The sequence below is a fragment of the Daucus carota genome, chromosome 2, assembly GCF_001625215.2.
Source record: "Daucus carota subsp. sativus chromosome 2, DH1 v3.0, whole genome shotgun sequence".
Lineage (NCBI taxonomy): Eukaryota > Viridiplantae > Streptophyta > Magnoliopsida > Apiales > Apiaceae > Daucus > Daucus carota.
Genome location: NC_030382.2, coordinates 33,567,171 through 33,580,821, shown reverse-complemented (window position 1 = coordinate 33,580,821; position 13,651 = coordinate 33,567,171). Strand labels below are relative to the sequence as shown.

Genomic DNA, 13,651 nt, shown 5'->3' with positions numbered 1-13,651 from the left:
CTTTTACCTAACTTCTATATAGAACCAACTTACTCCCTCCATTCCATTTTAAGTGTCAATTTTTTGACTTGGCACAACTATTAACATAGTACAATTATTAGGTTATACTATCATTAATATAAGTTTTATTTTCCAATTTTGTCCATCAACCATGAATAAATTTCAATGAGAGTTTTATTTTATATAATTTGATATGAGCTTAAATTTCATGACCATCAATTGGCTAGCGTGGAAGAAACAAATGACCAACACCTTATATACTAATAAATGGTACTATATCATATTTTCAACATCAGATCATATCAAAAATTGATTTATAATATAAATAAATGACAATTCTAAATTATATTATATTAATATTTAGTTATAATTGATCAATAAAAATAAAGATAATTTTTAATTTTAATAATATTATAAAAGGTATCTATTTTTAATAATTTATTTAGTATAATATATATAAATATATATATTATTATCACTCCCTCCGTCCCCACGTTTTTTACATTGGGGGACGGGTACTCGGCAATCATTCTAATACTCTCATAAAATGTAGTTAGATAAATTATTTTGAACTTTTTTCCTTCCGAATAAAAGTTTGATGTATACAATTTTAGACAAAAAAGAAATTTTTTAGAAATAAGTTATACAACTATGTTTTATATGCCCCTTAAAATACGTGTCAAGCAATGTAAAATAACTATAAAGAAATGAGAGGGACGGTGGGAGTATTATATATACACAATCGGGGCCGGCGGTCGGGCCGAGGAGACACGAATCTCCGACCCTGCCTCGATCCCCGAATTTTTTGTAATACTTTACTCGATCCCCGTTCCGCCCCCGAAAAATTTCCCGAATCCCCGAACAGAACAGGCCGGGGATTTTTCTTTCTGAATTTACAGTACGAACAAAAGCATTGTTTCACACAAACAATTCATGTATGTTGTGGGATACATAAATACAGAGTAGCATAGAAAGCAGATGTGACAGCCCGAGAATCCGGGGGCCTGGATTCTGACGTCACCACATAAAACCCATTTTTAAACACTTTTGAAAACCTGTATTATTTTTTTTTTTTTTAAAGATCATAAATCGAATGATTTCAAAACCTGAATTTCAAACTTGAAAGCCATAATAGGAGAATTTCAAGAGAACATTTAAACTTTAATAAATGATTCGAAAGAGAACATTTAAACCCCCTAAAAGCAACAGGATCGCTTCCAGGTTACAGTATTGAAATTAGAATCCACCACTATTATTACACAACATCTCTTACCAAATCAGATCATTTTCGATAAGAAGAATCACTGTCAACTATTCCAGCTATGACTTACATCTGAATCTCAATAGCACAACTCTAGCTTGCACCAACCTCATCAACTTTCCTGCACACTCCTCGACCACTGGATCCTCAACTCTGTCTCCTCGCCTAGCATTAGCCTTATTCACAATCTCAATCAATCATCTCATCTTTAAGCCTTTCTGAAATGGTTAGAAAGGAATAGCAAGGGTGAGCAACAATGCTCAGCAAGTAATAATAAACAATAACAATTCTGAATCAATATGATAGAAGTTCAAAGGCTCAAGATACTTTAGTAAAAGATTCGACATAAATTCATAAGATTAAGGTATTGTATAGAATGATTCACAATACCTTGCATCAATGGAATACTGGAGGAATTCAATCTTTCCAAGAGAATTATCGAATTGGACTATCACATTTTAATTAAAACCAAGGTTAGGATGCTGATCAGACATACCTAACCCCGAGCAGGCCCCGCCATGCTCTATGACTGGATCCAAGGCACTCATTGGCCTAACCTGACCATTCATCTGGTCTGACCACTCATCGGGTCCACATGTTTATATAAAAACAATAATCCAATTCTCTAATTCAATTCAAGAAGCCAATGTAAATCAACAGAACATCATCATAAATATCATCAACAACAGAATAATTCCAAATCAAACTTTGATAATAATCTATTCATAAATTATGATCCATCATTTCATAAATCACAGTTCAGGAAATCCTCAACTATTCAGTATCCTCCATTATCGGCTAAGCAACTGAATTTAGCCTGCTAAACCAGCATGACAATGGCGGGTTGAATAATCAAGAAGATCCCAATTCATTCAAAGCTCTAACTATCACTGAGCAACACATGCTTCAATGACAATCTGAACTTCGAATTAATTTGTAAAACGGAGATTCTTTAGAAACTTGAAGATTAGAAAGAATGGGTTAGAATACTCGCACTTTCGAACATTGAAAAGAAAGGTATGAATACTTGAAGCATATACCAAAGGAATGGATCAGAATATTTGCAATATATCCAAGAGAAAGGTTTAGGATACTTGCCTTAAATCTGACTCCAGTCTCATAGCTCAACCTCATCTTTCCACTTTCACAATCTATTCATATTATAATTTCTAGACCATCTCTAGCCGTACTCTATTCGCCACATCGCTTCGCTTACTCGATTCATCCCTTATTCGCTTTGCAATACCATTTCGACTTCCTGACGTCTTCGAGCGTACACGTCTCGTCCAAATCCTTTACGAGAATAAGATAATACTATAGTCACTAAACAATATATCGCATATACATATCACGTATACCGATACCCACTTATATATCCCTTTAAACTTATCAGATACCACGTAACACATAAGCATGCTTTGACTCTAACATATAGTCAATCATATTCCACATAACATATCACCAATCAATTATCATATAAATCTTGTCAAAAATCCGACATCATCTCGTCTATTTATTAGACTATCCACCTGAAAGGCATATGTTAAGCCTATTTGTATTTAAGAGTATCAACTCAACTCTGATAAGAAAGAAAGTAAATTAGCAAGCACTATTGAAGGAATCCGTACGAAGAACGTCAAGTGATTTATTAAAATCATATGTCTGAAGAATTTCAGGATGCTGCTGCACACCACTGAAAGAAGTTCATTAATATGTTCAAGCCTCAGTGTACAAATAATATTTTGTAGCACGTCCAGAAGTCCAGAAGGTATAAAGTTTTAATACTTTATTTATTCAGAAGATTCCAAACTATTCCTACTTATGAAGAAGAACTACGAAGACAAAGACTCGATGAACAAGCCACTTCACAAATGTTTAATTGATAAAGAATATTTGATTCAGCTAGATACAGATGAACCAGACAGTACATTTGTGTGTCAGCTACTCCGATTAATTATTCTGCATCAACAATAGGTGGTCGTTCAATCAAGACAAAGAATCAGATCGTTTAAAGGAAGACAGAAGACCTTCTACTGAAGTTGTGCTCAATATAATTATTCTTTTAATTAATTCACATCTCAAAATAATTATATAAGTTATGTAATTTATTTATTAAATTAATTCACACTCGAATTAATTTAATTTATGAATTTATATAATTAATATAATTAAGTGGATAATTATTGGATTAATTATATATAAGAAAATGCATTTTATATGGTTTTTGAGCACGGTATGACAATCTATTTGATTGTCATACCGCACTTTGCCAACTGCCTAAGTCAGGAGGCATGACAAACCAAAGGTTTGTCATACCGAATGACTTAGGTATGACAATGGATCATTGTCATACCGAAGTCACAAGGTATGACAATGCCTTGGTTTGTCATACCGTTTGTCATACCGTTTGTCATACCGTTTGTCATACCGTTTGTCATACCGTTTGTCATACCACCTGATGACTTAGCCTCCAAGGTTCGATTGTCATACCTTCCCATGTTTGTCATACCGTTTGTCATACGGATGTCATACCTATTCAAAATCAGCATGACAATGCTTGTAATTGTCATACCTTCCCACTGATTGTCATTCTGATTGTCATACCTTCCCTTAGATTGTCATACCTTCTCATTTGTGCCATGACAATGCTTGTAATTGTCATACCTTTTGTCATAGCACTTGTGTAATTGTCATAGAGCTTCCTAAGGGTTGTCATGCCTTGCTTTGTCATACAAGTTCAATGGTTTGCCTATATATATGGCTTCACCACTTCATTTGTTCAATGTTCATTGCATTGTAAAGCTTTCAAGTTGTGCTAAACTTGCTATTGTTTAATCCACAGTTTTCTGTGCTTTGATCACTCGGTTGTTTTAATCCGCTAAGTTAGAATACTTCCTGTCGAATTTATTCTACGAACCAGTGGACTTTAAAACGAACCATATTAATTATATAACGACTTAAAAATTGTTATATTAATTAATTTAAATCTGATTAACAAGTTAAACTCCAATCAGATTATTCCGCCGCGATTATTTTGTGACGATTGTATTCAACCCCCCCTTCTACAATCGTATCTGGACCTAACAATTGGCATCAGAGCAGTTGATACCATTTTCAGTATCAGATCCTATACTCACTCTGTAACGTCCAAATATTTTTTATTCGAATTAATTTTATTCCAAAAATTAATTTTGATTTAAAATATTTTTCTTTCAAAAATCCAAATCTCATCCAAACACTATTCACTTCAATTTCAAATATTTTTTAATTCGAATTAATTTTTTTTTAAAAAAAATTAATTTTGATTTAAAATATTTTTCTTTCAGTAATCCAAATCTCATCCAAACACTATTCATTTTAATCTTTAAAAAAAATGAGTACGCAAAAGATCAGTAGCATTAAAATCCCACCGTTCAGCCAGGAACACTTTGGCCTATGGAAGAGGCATATGTTCCTATTCCTCCGCACTGCGAACAGAAAATACATCGGGATTTTGGACAAAGGTGTTACTACTCCGATGAAGGTCATTTTAGCACACGAAGAGGATGGTATGTTGATACCTCATCAGGTCATTCCGAAAGAACTTTCTGAGTACACCGATGAAGAGAGTGATCAGATGAACTTAGATGATGCTCTTCAACTAATCTTGGTTGAATCTCTAAATCCAGTGATGTACAATGCTGTTGTAAATTGTACGAACGCCAAGCAAATCTGGGATACATTAGAGATTATCAATGAAGGCTCAGAGGAAGTTAGGGAAAACAAGAAAGAGATACTGATGGCTCAGTATGAACAGTTTGGTTCCCATCCCGGTGAAGGGATTTCAGAAGTATTTATCAGACTTAATAATTTGATAAATAATTTAAATCTGAATGGGAAATTCTACGACAAGAAAGAAGTCAACTTGAAGTTTCTCTTGACCCTTCCCGAACATCTGGAACACAGAATCACTGCCATCAGGGAAAGCAGAGATCTGCATGAGATTTCTCTGGAAAGACTCTACGGAGTTTTGAAAACTTATGAACTGGAGCAAGTTCAGAGTAAACAGAGATATGGCTGGGGTAAAACACAGAACCATTCGAGAGCTCTAGTTGTTGAGTCACCTGTACTGGAAGAAAAGAAGAAGGATGTTGTTGTTCCTTCTAAGACTACTCAGGAGCTTGTTGTACCTGAGATGGGTCAGACTGCCTCTTCCAGTGGTGATGATGAGTTCTATACAATGGAAGAGCTGGAACTGTTAGAAGATCAATCTCTATCCCTGTTTGCCAAGAAGTTTGGAAACATGAGATTCCGGAAGAACCCTTCCTATAAATACAAACCTACTGTTAGTAAGTTTCAGAAGGGGGGCTATTCATCTTCTACAAGCAAAGGAGGATACAAGACTGGGATGGTAGACAGAAGCAAGTTCAAATGCTTCAATTGTGGTGAACCTGGACACTTTGCAACTGAATGCAAGCAGCCCAAGGTTCAAGGAAAGAGAAAGGATTCGTATGATGAGCTGAAGCAGAAGTATGATGCCTTAGTAAGAAAGCATCATGGAACTTCTGGAAGTCAAAGCTTCAAGAGCAAATCATATCTAGCAGAAGGGAAAAGCTGGGATGATACAGATAGTGATGAAGAAGAGCAGATTGGGAATGTTGCTCTCATGGCTAATGCTGGATCATCTTCACCTCCTCCTGCTGGAAGCTTTCAGGTAGATCCTACATGCCCTAAACTGTTTATGCAATTAGGACTCGAAAGAGATGATGCTATTAAAAGGTTGAAAGCTGCCAATCTTAAAATTGATACTTTAGTCTTAGATATTCATGCTTATAAAATGAATGAGATGAAAGTATTAAAACCTAAAATAGAACAATTGACTATGGATTTAGGATTACAATGTGCTAAAGTCAAAGTTCTAGAGAAAGGTGAGATTGCTTTAAGACTTCAGCTAGACGAAGAGAAAGTGAAATGTAAAGCCTTTAAGGATGCCTCCATGATAGTCAAAGAACTTAATGATAAACAAGAGATCAAGAGAACTGTTGGAATAGGCTTTGACTATAACAAATCTGTAGGTAAGGCTAGTAACATTACTCCCTTTAAGAAGAGTGCAAAGGAGAGAGGAATTCCTTTTGTTTTGAAAGATTCCCCTCAACCTTTGTTTAAGGCCTCAGAAGCTGAACCTCTGTTAGAAACTCCTGTTGTCATTAAATATGAACTCAAACAGGAAGACCTTAAAATGAAAGAGAGTAATGAGAAGAAAGATGAGATTCCGACATCACTGAAACCAATCAAAGTGAAAGGCAATGTTAGGTTGCCTAAAGCTGGTTTAGGTGTCAACTCTGAGAGAACTAAATTCAACAAGCCTAATAGTTTCGTGAACAGTAAGAACAGAGATAACAGATGTCATTCTACTGAGAACTTTAAAACTGTTAACAAAGTTAGAGTAGAATCTGTTGACGTTCCTACTGTGATGACTGATACTCCTGTTGTTCCTGCTTTTGATGCATGTCATAAATACTGTGGTGTTGATAATTGTATGACTTGTGCTTTCAATTTGATGTCTGCATATTTTAAAAATTTGCATGCTAAAAATGAAAACACATCACCTAGACAACACACAAACAACAAGCATGCTAGATCAAAGACTGCTAGTCCTTCTCACAAGAGAAAGGAGACTTATGTTCCAAAGCCTAAAACCAAGGTTTATAAGGCTGTTGTTAAGGAAGTAAGTTCAGTCAAATCTGAACCAAGTATCAGTCCAAGGGGCTCTGTTGTTACACCTGATAGAAATCAGTTCTTTAAGTTTGCTGGACCCAATCAAGTGTGGGTCCCAAAGGATGTTTAATCATGTTGTTTTTTGCAGGGTGCCAGTGGAATTGTTCGTGTTACCTGGGTGCTTGACAGTGGAGCGTCAATGCACATGACTGGCAACAAATCCCTGCTGGAGGACATAAGAGAAGGAGCTGGCCCTACAGTCAGTTTTGCTGATAATAGCAAAGGTCGTACTGTGGGATATGGCAAGTACAAAATTGGAAGGATCATCATAGAAGATATTGCAATAGTTGAAGGACTTCAACATAATCTCCTGAGTGTCAGTCAATTCTGTGACAAAGGATATTATGTTCATTTTGAAAAGGAGATATGTATCATTAAACATATCAAGGATAAGCGTCCTTCACTATGTGGCATAAGGAAAGGCAATATATTCGTAGCTGATTTGTCTTCAGGACCTGGAAACGAAGTTCACTGTTTCTACGCCAAAGCGTCTGCTGAAGATAGTTGGTTATGGCATAAGAAACTCTCACACCTCAACTTCAAAACCATGAACTCTCTAGTCAAGAGAGATCTAGTGAGAGGTTTGCCTTCCCTGGAATTCTCAACTGATGATCTTTGTGAAGCTTGTCAGAAAGGAAAAGCGAAGAGAGCATCTCACAAAGGCAAAACCATCAATACCATTACAGATCCACTTCATTTGTTGCATATGGATTTGTTTGGCCCTGTGAATGTTGCATCTATTGATGGAGGAAGATATGCCTTAGTCATTGTGGATGACTTCTCGAAATTTACTTGGGTTTACTTCCTGGCTTCTAAGGATGAAACCCCGTTGACAGTGATTGATCATATAAAGTTAGTTGAATTGGATAAAGGTGTGCCAGTCAAAGCTGTAAGGTCAGACAATGGCACAGAATTCAAGAATCAAACTCTAATCAACTTTTACTCTGAAAAGGGAATTAGAAGGCAGTATTCAGCACCAAGGACTCCACAGCAGAATGGAGTCGTCGAAAGAAAGAATCGTACACTGATCGAAGCTGCAAGGACTATGATTGCTGAAGCAAAGCTTCCACTGTACTTTTGGGCTGAAGCTGTGTCTACTGCCTGCTACACCCAGAATAGAACTTTGATCAACAAGGATCATATGAAAACTCCATTTCATCTGTATAACAACAAGAAGCCTTATGTCAAACATCTTCATGTATTTGGAACCAAGTGTTATGTTCTCAAAGATGGTGAAGAGAACTTGAACAAGTTTGAGCCAAAGGCATCTGAAGCAATTTTTGTTGGTTATACAAACAATGCTTATAGAGTTTTTGTAATTGATACTCTGTCAGTGAAAGTTAGTGTCAATGTAACATTTGATGACACTAAACTACCAAGTTTACAATCTGCTGATCCATCTGAATCTCTGAAGTTTGATAACTATCCAGATTCTGATTCAGATGATGATGTGCCACCTGAGGTTGCAACAGGTGATGACAACAATGATAATGATCCAGGCAATGGTGGAGGAAATGGCAATAATGCTGGAGATTCCACTAATGCTAGTGGTGGATCATCAAGTCAACCTGGCAACAGCTCAGGGGGAGCTGGTGGATCAACTAGTCACACACATCAGCCTAATGATGATACTGCTGAATCATCAAGGACACAACTTCCAAGGGAAAGGATTTGGAGCAGAGATCATCCCTTTGATCTGATTATTGGTGATCCTGATGTTGGTGTAAGGACTAGAAGTGCTACGACAAATGAATGTTTATTTTCTGGATTTCTATCTCAACTAGAACCAAAGAAAATAGAAGAAGCACTTGCTGATCCTGATTGGGTTCTTGCCATGCAAGAAGAACTCAATCAATTTGAGAGACAAGAAGTCTGGGCCCTGGTTCCAAGACCAAAAGGAAAATCTACTATTGGAGCTAGATGGGTCTTCCGTAACAAGTTAGATGGTGATGGCATTGTTGTGAGAAATAAAGCCAGACTGGTTGCAAAAGGTTATTCTCAGGAAGAAGGAATTGATTATGATGAAACCTATGCTCCAGTTGCTCGTCTTGAAGCCATCAGAATATTTCTTGCATTTGCTGCACACTCCAACTTCAAAGTTTATCAGATGGATGTGAAAAGTGCATTTCTGAATGGAAAGCTGGAAGAAGAAGTATATCTGGAACAGCCCCCTGGCTTTGAAAATCCAGAGTTTGCTGATTTTGTGTACTTCCTATTCAAAGCTGTCTATGGACTCAAGCAGTCACCAAGAACATGGTATGACACCCTCTCTGAATTTTTGATTGAAAATAAATTTACTAGAGGTGTCATAGACAAAACTCTCTTTTACAAATTGCATGATAATGAGATGATATTTGTTCAAATATATGTTGATGATATTATATTTGGTTCTACTAACGATAACTTGTGCAAGAGATTTGCTAAGTTAATGCAGAGTAATTATGAGATGAGTATGATGGGTGAACTGTCCTACTTCCTTGGTCTTCAAGTAAGCCAAAAGGAAGATGGAATATTCATTTGCCAATCAAAGTATGTCAGAGATCTTCTAAGAAAGTTCAATTTAGAAGACTCTTCTCCGGCAAAGACACCCATGGCCACTGCCACAAAGCTTGACCAGGATAAATCTGGTAAGAAAGTTGATATTACAAGCTATCGAGGTATGATTGGCTCATTACTTTATCTTACTGCAAGCAGACCAGATATCATGTTTGCAACATGTTTATGTGCTAGGTTTCAGGCTGATCCTAAGGAATCACATCTTATAGCCGTCAAAAGAATCTTTAGATATCTTAAGGGTACACCTGGTTTAGGTATTTGGTACCCTAAGAATACTGGTTTTGACTTAACCGGCTATACAGATTCTGATTATGCAGGTTGCAGGATTGATAGAAAGAGTACGTCTGGAAGCTGTCAATTTCTAGGACGTCGGTTGGTTTCCTGGTACAGCAAGAAGCAACACTCAGTGTCTACTTCTACTGCTGAAGCTGAGTACATAGCTGCTGGCAGTTGCTGTGCTCAGATTCTCTGGATCAGAAACCAATTAAATGATTATGGTATTTCTGTCGACAAAATTCCAATATTTTGTGACAATACCAGTGCCATAGCCATTTCAAACAATCCAGTGCAACACTCCAGGACCAAGCACATAGATATCAGGTATCATTTTATTCGAGAACATGTCATGAATGGAACTGTGGTGTTACATTTTGTACCCACGGCTGATCAAATTGCTGACATCTTCACTAAACCACTTGATGAATCCACTTTCTCTAAGTTGGTTTGTGAGCTAGGGATGTTAAATATGCCATGATTCTCTTTGTATATTTTATATATTTGTTTTATATATTATTATATATTTTTGTGAATTTTCTGTGTAATTATATGTATTTTATTAGATTTTATATAATTGTTTGTAAATTATCTGATAATTTTCTGTGTAATTATGCATGTTCATATATGTCTCTGTTAATTTTCTAAGTGCTGCATACTCCCCTGTATTATTTTTCAAGCATTTAGATAATTATTTGTTTCTATTTTGTATTTTTCAAAATTAATTAAGCATAAATATTAGTTTTTAAGTTAATTCATTTTAATGAATTAAAGTTAAATTCATAAATATTTATATTTAATTAAAGTTGAATTTTACAAAATATTTGTGTAATATTCTAGATTTTATTTATATTAGGTTTTTGATTTTATGTGTAAAAAGGTTTTATTTCAAAAGAAAATCAAAAATCATAATATTTGCATATATTTCTGTTCTTAATTTTATTTAACTCGGCATGACAATCTGAAAGATTGTCATACCGAGTCTGAGTGCCTGTTTTGAGTTTCTCGGTATGACAATGAGTCATATGTCATATTAAGGTAAGTTGTGTGTTTCATACGCTTTATGAAACTCGGTATGACAATTTAATCAATTGTCATACCGAGTTCTTTTAAACCCTCACCAACCCGTTTAAACCTCGGTATGACAATCATTTTGATTGTCATACCGAAGTCAAAACAACCAATATGACATAACCTCTTTTGTCATACCACTGTACCACTTCACCTTCACTCGCGATATACACACACAGTCGTATATATATATATATCGCCATTGTTTCTTCGCCGAGTTTTTCAAGTTTTCTCGTTATAAACTTGCTGGTTACTATCTTTTCAAGCGTTTATTGCTTGCTGGTTGCTAATTAATCGTATTCTGAGCCGTTATTCTGCCAAAATTTCGAGAGAATTTCAAACCCTTATTTCACGATTTCGAGGCTGTTTACACGCGATTTGTGCTCGTTTGTGGCCTTCAAATCTTTGTTGTGATCATCCCTTGAGTTTCCCATCTGCATTTCGAAGTGTTTAACAGATTTGGAGGTTGGGGCTTTTCGACTTTTAGTTCGAATTTTGAAGGGTTTTTCGAGAATAGTAGGACTTGTTTGGATTATTGGTGAACTTTGGGACTTTGTTGGATATTGTGGAATTAAATTGGCTATTTACAATTTAATTAATTTTTAATTCGAGTTTAATCAATTAATTCGAATTATTAATTAATTGGTTAATTGTTAATTAATTATTAATTGAAATTTACGAGAAATTTGAGAATTAACATTTTATTTGAAAAATTCTCGTCTAATTCAATTTTTAATTATAAAATGGCTGGCCAATTTGTTATCGGTGAGACCAACTACAACGGGTATTTGGACCCTGATTCCAGCTTAGAGAGATTCAGACCTTGGGTGAGGTTTCTGAATAGTCAAAGTTTAGTCAGCACGGCCATCACTGCTCATGCTGATTTACAGATTCGTCCACTTCAAGACTTCTACTCCTCTGCACTCAATACCACTCTCTTGGACAGCTACAGGGTTTCGGGAAATATTACTGGAGGTCGGAGCATTACCATTTCAGTAGATGATGTCAACAGAATTCTTGGGTTTCCCCGAAACAACTTTGCTGAGATTCCGACAGATGCTGAAATTACTCAATTCTTTCAGACCATTCTTTATCAGGGAGAGATACATCTACCAAGAATGCTGAAAGGGAACTTGAAACCTGAGTGGGATTTATTCTTCGATACACTGGCAAAGGTCTTTTCCCCAACCACTCGAAGTAACTTCAATATCATATCTTCCCTTCTTCAAATCATTGGATTCTGCATTGTTCACAATCGACGAATCAACTTTGGCAAGTTGATTCTTCAGTCGATTCTAAAGAAGTTGGGACCTCTCAGTAGTCGATCCGTTGCACAGAATCCCAGGGTTGTCTGTTTTTACCCTCGGTTCTTAATGCTGTTTTTGAATGATAAGATGACGGACGCTGAGAAGAATTCATACTTCAACTCTCCAATTGCACCAACTCAGCGTGTCTGTACGAAGTTGATGAAAGCTCTGACAAACAAAAGAAAATATGAGAATCTTCCACTAATAGTGACTCCATACCTGATGGAGCAGATCAAATGCAACAACCACAACAACACCATTCACCACACCAATCACCATATCAATCACCACATCAATCTCCTTACCAATCACCACACCATTCCCCTCTACATCAAACACATCAATCACAATCATTTGAAGACGAACCTCAGGAATACAACTTCTTCGAAGCTCAACCGTCTTCATCTGAACCTCTACCACAACAACAACACACCCACTATATACCACAAACACAATCAACATCCCAACCTTTACCTGCTGACTCAACATCAAATCCAGAGTTGCAGTCCTTTCGACAGGACCTACAGGTAGCTCAGGTACTTTCTGACTTCTCGTCTAATTTTAATGTTGATGTATCAGATTTTGTTGGTGACATTGATTTTGTTTTCCAGCCTACCAGCAATGAACCTGACAACACACAGGTTCATAACCTAGCTGAAGATTCTCTTCAACAAATATTCGTTTCTCCAAACACATCAACCAACACTTCAATGCAACCTGTTCGTAAAGTTGCGAGGAAACGGAGTTCGAGTAGTTTAACGAGTCAACCCGCAGCTCTGTCTTCCATTAAGAAGCCTAGGTTGGAAGCCCTGGAGACATCTGCAGCCTCATCCTTGCCTTCCCAAAAAGGCTTGGACTTGGAACAGGCAATGAAACAGTCTCTGGACTCATTCTCTCAACAGAGTGAAGCCATTGAAGTTGACCGCTCTGCCACGGTACCCTGTACAGAGTCAAGCACTGCGCTAGCACTCACGCTAGTGCAAGACCAAACAAATTCACAGGTTACTATGTTTACTGATTGCACAGATTTTCAAAACCAGTTTATCATGTATGAAAACTTTTCTGATCAAACTTTCTTTTCTGATCAGGCGGTACTGGCAACGTGCAAGTAAACTTGCCCTCACAGGCTTCCGGAGGACAGTTTGTTCCTCCACTACCTTTGAACCCTCTCAGGGGCATTGGTAGTTTATACAGGTACAGCTGGAAGAGTGCAAACAATGAGTGATGAAAGGCAAACACTGAGCGATACACATGCACGTGAGGCTAGTGAAACAACTATGAGTGTACGTGAGGTGAGTGCACACACTGACCCGGCTCTGTTTGAGGAACAAATGTCTAAGCTTAGAGCTGAATTAGCCGGATGATAGCTGAAAATGAGAGGCTAAAGGGTGCACAGTTGGTGACCCTAGAGAAGAAAGCTGATGAA

The 13,651-nt window shown here is 36.7% G+C and overlaps 1 long non-coding RNA gene across 1 annotated transcript in view; it reads right to left on the bottom strand.

Annotated features, from left to right (window-relative positions):
* Nucleotides 1-1,094: 1,094 nt before the first annotated feature.
* Nucleotides 1,095-13,651, bottom strand: part of LOC135150615 (uncharacterized) — a 35,110-nt gene continuing 22,553 nt past the window's right edge. The window contains exon 2 of the long non-coding RNA XR_010288816.1: nt 1,095-1,479. This is a non-coding gene — a long non-coding RNA (uncharacterized LOC135150615). The remainder of the gene's footprint in view (nt 1,480-13,651) is intronic.